We start from the raw sequence: 12182 nt of genomic DNA on the forward strand, positions 1-12182 counted from the left end.
TATGGACAGCTGAAATTTACCAAAACACTATATAAGGGAAAATATGATATTATCTTACTAAAAGGGAAAATATTCAGTAGGAATGTGTTAGTACACAATAGTCAGGGTACACAATAGTATTAAGTACTATGAAATGGGCTAGCCATAAATAAATGATACTTCTTAATATTTCTGGCATTGTTCCCCCTGAATTTGTATTTTTCTGTTGTGCTTAGTGGTAAGGCATAAATGTGGATAAACTCATAAAACAATAGCTAATATCAAAACCCACTCTGGTTTAAAGGAATGAGCCATAACCATGGAGTAACCAGACAACAGGTATCAGAACTAACTTGGAGGGTAAACAAGTCTGCAAGATCGTCAGCCAAAAATATATCATCTTTGATGATGATGCTAAAAACCTATACCTGAACTTTTCATTTATTATGTGCCAGGTACTGTGTTCGGTATATAATATATATGTGCTGTTATCTTCACAGAAACTCTATTAAGTATCATTATCTTTATTTATAGACTTCTGAAGAGCAGCTCAGAAAGTTGTTATGATTAACCCCAAAACAGTGAAATATAAATCATATTGACTCATACGCACCATACCAAAGAAGCAAATTTTCATAATAGGGAATAATGCTAGAAAGCAAAGTTACTGCATGGGGGGTGGGGGGGGAAAGCCAAGTAGCAAACCACACATGTGTGGAGGAGTGTTCATTTATGAAAGATTCTTGGTTGCCCACTTTGGGATATGTTTCACAGGTAAGTGTTAGAATTCAAGTGAGAAATAACAGAAGCCACTTCTGTAATACTAACAGCACTGTACGATCTTTGTGATGTTTTTAAGACTACAGAAGGTCATTGCTCCTGTGAAGCTAACGGGAAGATGAATTTTATTAAAAAGGAACCACTACATTGTTACCTGTAACAGGGTCAGTTCTCAAAGTAACTACAGAACGAAGACTGGATTGGGAAAGGTCTGGGAAGTACAATTTATGTGGAAATTTTGTGAGAGCTGTGAAAGAGAAAACAGTTGCCAGTCTTAGTATGATGGTTAGGAAAAGGTCTCTGAAGATGCACAGCATTGGTTTGCATCTTGGCCTCCCTGGTAACCAGCCTGTGATCTTTGGAAAACATCAGGTCTCTTAACTGACTGGAGACAGATGTCAAGTTCTCTAGCCTCTTCCCAAATGCACAGTTGGGTTTCTATGGTACCTCATGTGACCGTGGCTAATGATCAACTCTCTAGAACCAACCCACCATACTCACTGTGCTTCTGTTCCCTCCAGTTCAGTTCCCTACAAGATTCAGGGAAGTCCTGTTTCTCCCCACAAACATGTTTATGACAATGTGTCTGCTACTGTAATTATGAGATTTAATGAAATCATCTGTAAAGTATTGAAATGTGAGTTGTCAGAAAAGGCTGTTTTGTCTTATGTTGAGCACATTAAAAAAATTAGAAAATGTTGAGCCACAAAGGAGAATACATCTGACGAATGAGATCTAAGAGATATCCGTAAAGAGAGTCTGAATCCAAAATCCCTTCTAGGTCTCTTTAAGTACTTTTTCTACTTCATGGAAATGAAATCATAAATTAGTGGCAATTTGCTATGAGAATGTCTTGTGCTAAGAAAGGCTGCATGGGTTCCAATCAATGGAAACATAAAGAAAAGACTATGACCCATCTGAAGAGCCTGGCAAGTGGAATAAGTACGTATTTATATATTTAAGTTAAAATAACATATCTGGGTTATCTTTTAACTGATGCTCAGCTTTTAAACAAATATATTGATTTGACCAGGTCACAGAACAGGACTTGTGCTTTACCTAATTTATCATTTGTTGTATTTAATAAGACAATGCATATAAATCTCTTAGAACAGTTTTTATCATATTATTTGTCCAATAAATGTTGGTTATTAGTAGTACTAGTAATGGCATTAGTGATAATTTTGATAGGGCAAGCTATTTGCTTTTTTTTAAATTTTTTTTAATGTTCTTACTTATTTTTGAAGGAGAGAAAGAGACAGAGCATAAGCTGGGGAGGAGCAGAGAGATAGGGAGACACAGAATCCAAAGCATGCTCCAGGCTCTGAGCTGTCAGCACAGAGCCGCACGCGGGGCTCAAACTCACGAACCGTGAGATCGTGACCTGAGCCAAAGTTGGATGCTTAACCGACTGAGCCACCCAGGCGCCCCGGGCAAGCTATTTGAAAAGAAACAAGTAAGAAAACTAAATTTGTCAGTTGTAGATGCAAATGAAACGGGACAAGTCAAAGGTAGAGAAAGGCAGGTCACGGAGTTCCTCACAAAGAAAATGTGCAATAACTCTTTCTGCCCAATATTTGGATGGACTTTCTCACCAGCAGAAAAGTGTTGTGGTATAGGAAGCTTACTTATGGACTAGATAACTCTAAGAAAATGATTTTGAAGATGATAGGAGCTTTGTATGAGTCCCAAAAGATTTCCTCTGTACCTGAGCATTCATCATCTCAGTAAGGGTCTTTGGCTCCCTCTCTTGACAGAGGTAAAGGCTTCCCAGCAGATTCTTTAGCTCCCTATACGCTCTTAAGTGATACACAGACAGGCAGCAATGAAAGTGACTTCACTTCGTACATGGACCCACTTATCTTGCAGCACAAGATATGTTGATTTGATGGGGTGGGGGCAAAGACTGATTCCAGAATTTATAAAATATGAATATAAAACCAATGATAAAAATGACAACGGCTGTTAAACCATCCTATCACAGGTTTGTCTTGAAAAGAAAAAAGGGAAAAAAAGCCCAACATAGCTATCCAACAAGGTTAGATTTGTTTTTGGAAAAAAGTACCAAGAAAAATTTATCACCCTGTGCCTAACCAAAAACTACAAAAGACAAAAGGAATACTCTAGACTCCACATACAACTTTGAAAGAAAGTTTTCAAATTTCATGTGATCTTTTGTGAGTAAGGTTACCACTAGCATTTGCTTACTTTTCTGCCAAACTTACCCCAAAATACTTCCAATGCTATGACGATGCCTTTAGAATTTCAAAAGGACTCCAAAAAGTTAGGCTTCAACTTCATTGGAATGTGACTTGTCATAACAAGGAAAAAATGCCTTATAGATATTTAGAGGAAATTCAGATTTTGTGTATATTTCCTACCTATTTTGGTGTTTTCAAAGGGCTGCATTTTACAGGTATATCTGACATTATGAAGTCTCCAGTCATCATGCGGTCAATCCCAATGACACTTTTTCTAAACTCATCATTTAGCTCTGAAATAGAGGGACATACAGCCAGTAGATCATACGAAGTCCCACACATTTTTCTATTTTGCTACTACCTTGCTGTACAGTGAATGGAAATTATCAGCATGAAAATCATACCTAGAACTCTGTTACATTTGAGTATGTTGAAATACATATCGGCCCATCTGCCCAAATTTTAACATTTACATAGCACCTACTATATGACATGTACTGTGCATTGAGTGGTGAACTAACCAGAGAAAATCACCATTCTTGTAGAACTTGTGGTCTATCAGAAGACAGATATTAACTAGTGAGTTGAAATACTTTTTCTTCTTTTTAAAACTAAATGGAGAAAAAAACTACATGGTTTTTGGGGTAGCTCAGTCAGTTAAGCATCTCAGGTCATGATCTCACTGTCATGAGATCAAGTGCCGTGTCAGCCTCTGTGCTGGGTGTGGAGACAGCTTAAGACTTTTTCTTTCTCTCTTGGCCCCTCTCCCCTGCTTGTGCTTTCTAAAATCAAATATATATATACATATATATGCATATATATGTATATATATAATATATATGTATATATATTTAATATATATATTTAATATAATATATTAAATTATGTATTATTTATATATTATATAATTATATAAATTATATAAATATTATATAATTATATAAAATATAATTATATAATTATAATTTATATAAAATTATATAAATTATATAAATATTATATAATTATATAAAATATAATTATAATTTATATAAAATTATATAAATTATATAAATATTATATAATTATATAAAATTATATAATTATATAATTATATATTATTTATATATTATAATATATATAATTATATATATTAATTATAATATATATTTAATATAAATAAAACTACATGGTTTTGGCTTCATAAAAGTACTAACAGTATCAGTTTGCTCATACCTGTATGAAAGGACTGGTGCCTGACATGTAATGGACGCAAAGTAAATGTTCAATGAAGAGATAAAAAATATTTCTTGGAGGGTGTAGTGGGTAGGGGGTATGAACAATCAGCTCTGATGGTCTGTGATGTCCTAAAGTGTTCATTGTTTTACTAACTGGAATTTTTAGTGAGCATCAAGGTGCTGAAGAATTTGAAATCAACACACTACAGGCTGCTCCTTGCCAATTGCTCCTACGCAGGGCCTGGTCTCCTTTGGATACCAAGCCAGGTCATTTCCAATTAGCTCTCCCCAGTTCAGACCATTCTAACATCACTTGTCCTGTCAACACAGGACCTTGGAGAAGTATGTAAAATCCTTCCACATTGTTTCCTCCAGCATCTATCCAGAATCAGACTGTTTTATGTTCTTGCTGGGTATCCCATGTGCATTGTGCTCTCTTTATTAAGATACTCTTATGTCACCTGTTCAGTGGACACCACTTAATTCTCTAATGTTACTTGTGCTTTCCCAGACTCTTCTTTATGAGCATCTCCCCTTCCCCTACCACCTCATCCTCCAGCTCTGCAGAGCACTGAATGTAATGCATGAGTAATACGTAGAAAGAAGTCAACTAATGGAAGGTAAAAGAAATGTGTGAAGAGAAGTCAAATACAGATAATGAACAGCAAAAATTTGCCTCAATACCATTAAATCACTTCACACCATTATAACCCTCATGTTACTATTGTTTACATATGTAGCAAATGTCATGTTCCTAGACTTTCAACACTTTGTCTTACTTTCACACCAAGTACTTTTGAGACTACACTGGACAGGTAATTGGTTTTGGTTGAATGAAATCTAATAATACTTGTAGATAAACACTCAACTATTCACTTATCAAATACTTATTGTGCTCTTCCTCCTATGCCCCAGTGTACCTGGGATAAATTTTGTGTAAGTAGGCTTTTAAAGAATATTGATGAAATAGTCATTTATGTTTATAATTACTATAGTTTATCATATGTTCCATAAATAGGTAAGTGGAGGATGCTATGGAAATGCATACACAGAAAGGGCACTTAAACCAACATCAAGAGTTGAGGAAAGATTTTCTTGGAAAAAGAAAATGTAAGATAAACCATTACAAGGTAGTTTGGAATTGGCTATTTGTTCATTTATTCTATAATAGTATCTTGAGAACTTTGTTGGCAAACACATAGTATAGTAATCCAAACATACTAAAAGACAAGAGTACAGGAAAAGGTAATAGCCTTGTGTGTAGAAAAAAGGAAGTACAAACTAATGAATGGTTCAGGCTTTATAAAGCTTGTGAATGGATGAGTGATTCATTATTATAGGTAATCCAAGAGGAAAAACACATTTGAGGAAGGCAGTTTTATCTTAGGCTTTGAGGAGCTTGTGGATCATCTATACAGAGTTGTTCATTCTAAATTCAGAGCAAAAAGCAGGAAACATTAGTAAAAGTGAAGTTCATGGAGAAGATCAAACGTCTCCCAAATTTCAGCTATTTCATTTATATTCCTTCTAGTAACTCAATTTAATTCACAATTAAGATGGTACCTCATCCTGTACTTTCTAATGCCTTAAATCTGATGAATTATGAGACCCTTTCATACATTATTTTTTGACAGTTGCTATATCCAGACAATAGGAATGTAGAGATGGAGAAAAATTAGTTCCTGCTATTGAAAAGTTCAAGAGAATCATCTGTTTAATGTGTTTTCCTCCAACATTATTCTTTACAGTCACCAAGTGTTGGCCTAAACACTCTGCATTGGTAAAGTATAGATAGACATTTTTAAAGAGAACACGTTTGTGGTCAAATGCACTTAGGAAATCGCTTATATTTCAGCCCATTTTTGTTGATCCACACTGCAATTAGCATCATAACAATGATAAGAAAACCTGGAGAGAAGAAACATGCTTAACTTAGTTTATTTGACCATGAAATCCATTGTTACTGTTTATGTGCTAACCATGTATTCATATCACAATAATATGCCCCTTTGTCTCTCCTACCAATTTCCACTAATATACACCTTCAAGATGTTATTTTTTTATCTTCTACCAGCCACATACACATCTGAACTCTGAATCACACATTTCTGCAGAGGTTGTATGACAAACGTTCCAGCACACCAACCATAAACTAAGTTGGGAATTTGAAATCATCTTTCCCCAAACATCTTTGATTTCACCAATGGGTGCAAAATTCTACATTGCTTTCACCAAGTTTCCAAAGCCCCAAACATCTGTATATTAACTTAATGTGTTCTCTAAATCCACTTTACATCTAACAACTTTTTTTGTAATAACCTAAGCAATAATATTTGTGACATAATGGAATTGAGATGTCACTTACATTTGCTAGTACACATCAAGTTAATACACACTCTTACTCTTTCTTCCTTCCTTCCTTCCTTCCTTCCTTCCTTCCTTCCTTCCTTCCTTTTTGAGGGAGGGAGAGAGAGGGAGAGAGAGGGAGAGAGAAGGAGGGAGAGAGAGAGAGAGAGAGAGAGAGGTAGGGAGAGAGGGAGAGAGAAAGCATGAGTGAGGGAGGGGGAGAGAGAGAGGGACACAGAATCCGAAGCACGCTCCAGGCTCTGAGCTATCAGCACAGAGCCTGACGAGGGGCTTGAACTCATGAACCGTGAAATCATGACCTCAGCCAAAGCTGGACAGTTAACCCACTGAGCAACCTAGGTGCCCCTAATACGCATTTTTAAATAAAGTTCATGCACTACCTAAAATCATCTCATATTCCACAAATAGTATGGGCAGAACATTTTGAGAAACAACGTATAATAGAAACTCTCCCTTTTCTGATCACTTATAGTATGTGCAACATACCAAGATTTCCTGGAACAAAATTTGGAATTCTCAGTTGAACAAAAATGTGAATTTAAAGTCAGCTACTGCTATCACTATTCCTAGGCAATTCATGTAAAATGATAAAGGTTATTACTAATTAACTCAACCAGATATTTATGTTGGATTCAATAAAACAAATCAGTCATCATCTCTTAAAGGTGACCTTATTGGGAAAATAAGGGCTCTGAAATCAAGATCATAATGAGAGCCTGAAAACAAACAAAACACAAATAAAATACTTAAAATACTCAAGCAATGGAACTGTGGTTGGAAAGTTTTAAAAAAGTGTATTTCCAATAATATTTGGAAAAAATAAACTCTTATTTTCCAATTGTAGCCTAAGATAACGGATTCAAAGATTGAGGGGAAGTCCCTGTTTCTGGATAGGGATGGAGGCTTCCCATCTCTAGTTGGACCTGAGATTTGTCTCCTCATGGCAACAGGTTACACTAGCAACTCTCAATATTTACCAAGTCTATATTGCAATAGCTTTACGGTATCATCATTTTGGAGTACTATTATAAAGTAGTTTTATTCTGTAAGACACACTGCCAAATTGGCTGATTTTGGTTTTCTTGGCAAGTTTTAAAAGCCTAAATGTGCAGGGATGGTACTTCAGGATGACCTAACTACGTAGTCCTGGGAATAAAACAATCTATCACTATTAGCAGTTAAGTGAGTTTTGTGGGCCTCCCTGAACACCTAATCACACTATCACCTTTAAAAAACTAAAATGAAATATGCATTTTTAGATGCCTATTATATCAGAAATGTTAGGCACATTTGAGGTACTCGAGTCATTCGTAAGGTAGAAATCGTGTGCCTATCACCCGCCACCAGGACCACGATCGTAACTACTGCTAACTCACCCTTATTGAAAACCTGTCTGTGAGCTATTTTACTCTTTATATAATTTCATTAATCTTTATATGATTTATCTGATTTCATTAATCTGTAAAGTAATCCTACAATGAAGTAATATTAGACGGCACTGAGACTTGTAGAGACTAAAAGATTGACTGCATTCTTTTAACCAAAAGCAGATCTTTTTAACCAAAGCAGATTCTTTTTCACCAAAGCAGATCTACACAACTCATAAGTCAAGACTAATTGATATTCTTTGTAACAACTTTAGTGGCAACATTTCTGAATAAATTTAAAATACAAAGTTCAGGGGCGCCTGGGTGGCGCAGTCGGTGAGGCATCCGACTTCAGCCAGGTCACGATCTCGCGGTCCCTGAGTTCGAGCCCCGCGTCGGGCTCTGGGCTGATGGCTCAGAGCCTGGAGCCTGTTTCCGATTCTGTGTCTCCCTCTCTCTCTGCCCCTCCCCCGTTCATGCTCTGTCTCTCTCTGTCCCAAAAATAAATAAACGTTGAAAAAAAAATTAAAAAAAAATACAAAGTTCAGTCCTTGGTATATATTAGGTGCTCAACACCCTTTAGCTTTCTAATCCTCTTTCAAATAGATTTAACAAAGTGACACAGATGGTGGCTATGCCTTTGTGCATTTTTCTCATCGGGCTTGTGGTATCACTGAAATTATTTAAAGTATACAGAACTAGTGATTAATAAAGGGATTTGTGATTTGCTCAGGTCATATAGCTGGTAAATGATGAGGCCAGAATGAAAAAGGGAACTATGAATTGCAGATATAATGCTCTATTTTTCTATGAAAAGGGAGATCTCTTTCACACCCCTTAGCAGTTGGGGGTGAATTTTATTACCCAGTAAGAAACATAATGGGAGTTTTAGGACACACGTAGGACCATAGAGAATGGGAAGAGAAAAAGAAATGACAAGTACAATAAATGAAAGGGATGACGATACAATTTTAGGCATGTCAGTCTGCTTGGAGAGACCACGATTTCAGGTGGAGTCTCTACAGCAGCAGCTTTGGAAATGAAAAATGGATTGTAAAAGTGTCTTACATTTCAACGAAGTGTTCAACATATATAAAATGGGATGGTTTTAAGAGTTTAACAGGATTAAACCAAGGATCATACCAAAATGACAGCTCCACTTAAAGGAATGAATTGTAAAGTCACAAAAGTTACTGAGAGAGGTCAAGCCACAGCAGGAATTTATTGCTAAAGGATTGATAAAGTGACATTTTCCAATAAAGGGAGATGAAGATCATTTTGAAAACTAAAATCAGAAGTTTATTCAGAGCTCTTGAGAAAGAGTCAAGAAGCATTATCAGAAATCTTTTTAAAGGCACAAAATATTTTATTTAATATATGACCCAACCGCTCAAAATGTCTGGAGTCTAGTTCAGAAATACAATTATGTATTAGGGAAACATCACTCTCATTTAATTCCTTTAACAGGGCTAATTAATTAGTTCCATGTTCCAAAAATTAACAATATCTGAAAAACTGTAATTAGTAGGCACATAAGCTAAGCCAAATATTTTGTTTTGAGATATAAAAACAAAAGATGGAAAGAATTTTAAAGGATGCAACTTATTAGTTATTGACATGCTATTGCATTTCTGTTCAAAGATTCAAACATTACCTCTTCACAAAGATCCCTTGGTAACTGTTCACTGACTTTTCAGACCTTGCATAACTTTTCATGATAACTTTTTTTTAGATGGCAGTTCTTACTCATGACATTAAAGCTCAAGGAGTTTTAGGTGCTAAGATAGATGCCTAAAGTGCCATTGTCACCACTGAAATAATGAATGTGAGATGGGGTGTATGAACATGGCATAGAGCTTACAGGAGAGAACGGGTATATTCATGGGGGAAAAGTGAATTGACTTACTCAAGGCCACATTAGTCTTCAGGAGCACAAGGGCCACTAGTTGAATCTATTACATTTGAAAAGTAGATCATGACACTAAATCTCAAGAATTTCCCTTGCTGACTTGTCTTCCCTTGATCCTAGTATCAGTTTTAAACTACACGAGGCTAGGACTGAAACAATCTGCAGGTCTCCTGTTTTTCTAATACACATACATATATATTCTTGTTAAAATGTGATGGTTTGTTGTCCTACTTCCTAAAAGGGATTTGCAAAGAATTTTGAGGTACATTAAATGATTCATTTTCAGGATATTAGCAGAAAATAAAGATGGGATCATTTAAAACCAAAAATCAAAGTTACAGATTTTTGGAGAAGGGTGATAGGGGATCAAAATAATATCATAGCTGACCCTTGAGCAACATGGGTTTGAACTGCATGGGTCCACTTTTATCCGGAATTTTTTTCCTATAAATACAGTACAGTACTATAAAGGTATCTTCTCTTCCTGATTTTCTTAATAGCCTTTTATTTTCTCCAGCTTCCTTTATTGTAAGAATACAGTATATAAAACTTATACAAAATGTGTGTTAATCAACTGTTTATGTTATTGGTAAGGCTTCCTGTCAATAGTCGTCTATTAGTAACTAAGTTTTGGGGGGTCAAATATTACACACCAATTTTCATCTGTGCTAAGGGTAGGTGCCCTTAACTCCTGCATTGTTCAAGGGTCAATACAGTTGACATGTTTTAGGCCAAGTGGGTCACTTTTAGTTACCATGTTCAAGTAGTTGATAAAATGTTTTTGTCAGAGAATAGCAGGCATCGTTGGAGCATCACCTCTAGAAGAATGAGGGATAACAATTCATATTTTCACAAGTGTCAAAATACAGACTTTGACCATTAGTATCAAAAAAAAGCAGTTGATTTTTGTATTCTATAGTTTTCTTTTTTCCCTTAGATTCACTCTATGTTTCATAATAAATATCCTTAATGATCTGTGCTACCAACATTGTTAGAGTATTCAATAACACACAGAAAGTGTTTCAGATTAGATTAAGAATATTTTAAAAACACCTTTGTCGCCTAACAAAGGCAATTTTCTTTTAGACAGGAGAAAGTACAAAATTTGAAGAAGAAATTTTACTCCAAAGTGTTAAAAAGAAAACCTCGGGCCCCAAAAGTCATCACTGAAGACCCCAAGTTACTTAACCAAGACTTAAAAGCTAACCTAATTGCAGTTTCAAACCCCTCAGGCACGTAAACTTTAACCAGTCAATGTAGGAATTTCCTGGTCGATACTATGAACTTTACTGATATACCTCTTCAGTTCTCCTCAGGAGGGTGACTTTGCCTAAAATGGATTCTTTGCTAATAACTTTCTTTTTTCTGTCCCCTCTCCATCTTTAAAAAATCTTTCTTTTTCTGTAGACCTCTGGATTCCCCCTCTATTTGTTAGATGAGATGATGCCTGATTCATGAATTGATTGATAAATCCAATTAGATCTTGAAAATTTCCTCCATTGAACTTTTGCTATTTAAAATCTTTTTTGATACACAGACAGAGCTAGTATCTGTGCAAACTTCCTGGTGCTGTTATTTTTCTTAATGGGACACAACTACGTAATATGCTGGGATAACCAACTGAGGGTCCTGGCAAGACCCCATGCAGTCTTACATATGGCTCAGTGAGCTAGGGGAACCACCTGCAAAATGTGATTCTGGTGCCTATCTGTCCTCATCTAATCAATGACTTTATTGACAATTCATCCCCCGTTTCTCCTGTATCTTTTAATTTTCTGTCTCTACGGCATCCTGCCATCAGCATGTCAACACACTGACAGCTTGTACCTTTAAAAATAAACAAAACAAAAGCTTCCTTGGGAGCCACTTTTTACCCAGCCTCCCAAACATATTGTATTCCCTTTTATAGCCAAACCCCAAAGAAGAATGCTCCATCTTCATTGTTGTCATCTCCCAGCCTATCCTTAGTCCCTTCCCATTCCCCTCCTCTCAGACTTCGGTACCTCCTCACTTCACACAATTGAACCTGTTTCAGTGGCCACTGCTTCTCAGGCCTTTTTACATTTTCTTTGTAATATTTTAACCTAGACTTCTTTCTTTACCCTCTTCCTCCCCTCTTTCTTTCCCTCCCCCCTCCCTTCCATGCTGACATGGAGGTCACATTCAGTACCTTTCCATGGATTAATAAAGCATAATTTATATCTCAGGCACTAATCTACTTTCTAAGCTTTGAACTTAAATATCTTAATACTTATCAACATCTTCATTAAAAAAATATTTTCCTTTGATACACATGCACTCATCTTACCGTTATGTAGTAGTCAATATAAAATGACTTTATCTTTCCAATATTTCCAAAAAT

Source organism: Puma concolor, chromosome E2 (genome assembly GCF_028749965.1).
Source record: "Puma concolor isolate L17-30 chromosome E2, mPumCon1.1.hap2, whole genome shotgun sequence".
Classification (NCBI taxonomy): Eukaryota; Metazoa; Chordata; class Mammalia; order Carnivora; family Felidae; genus Puma; species Puma concolor.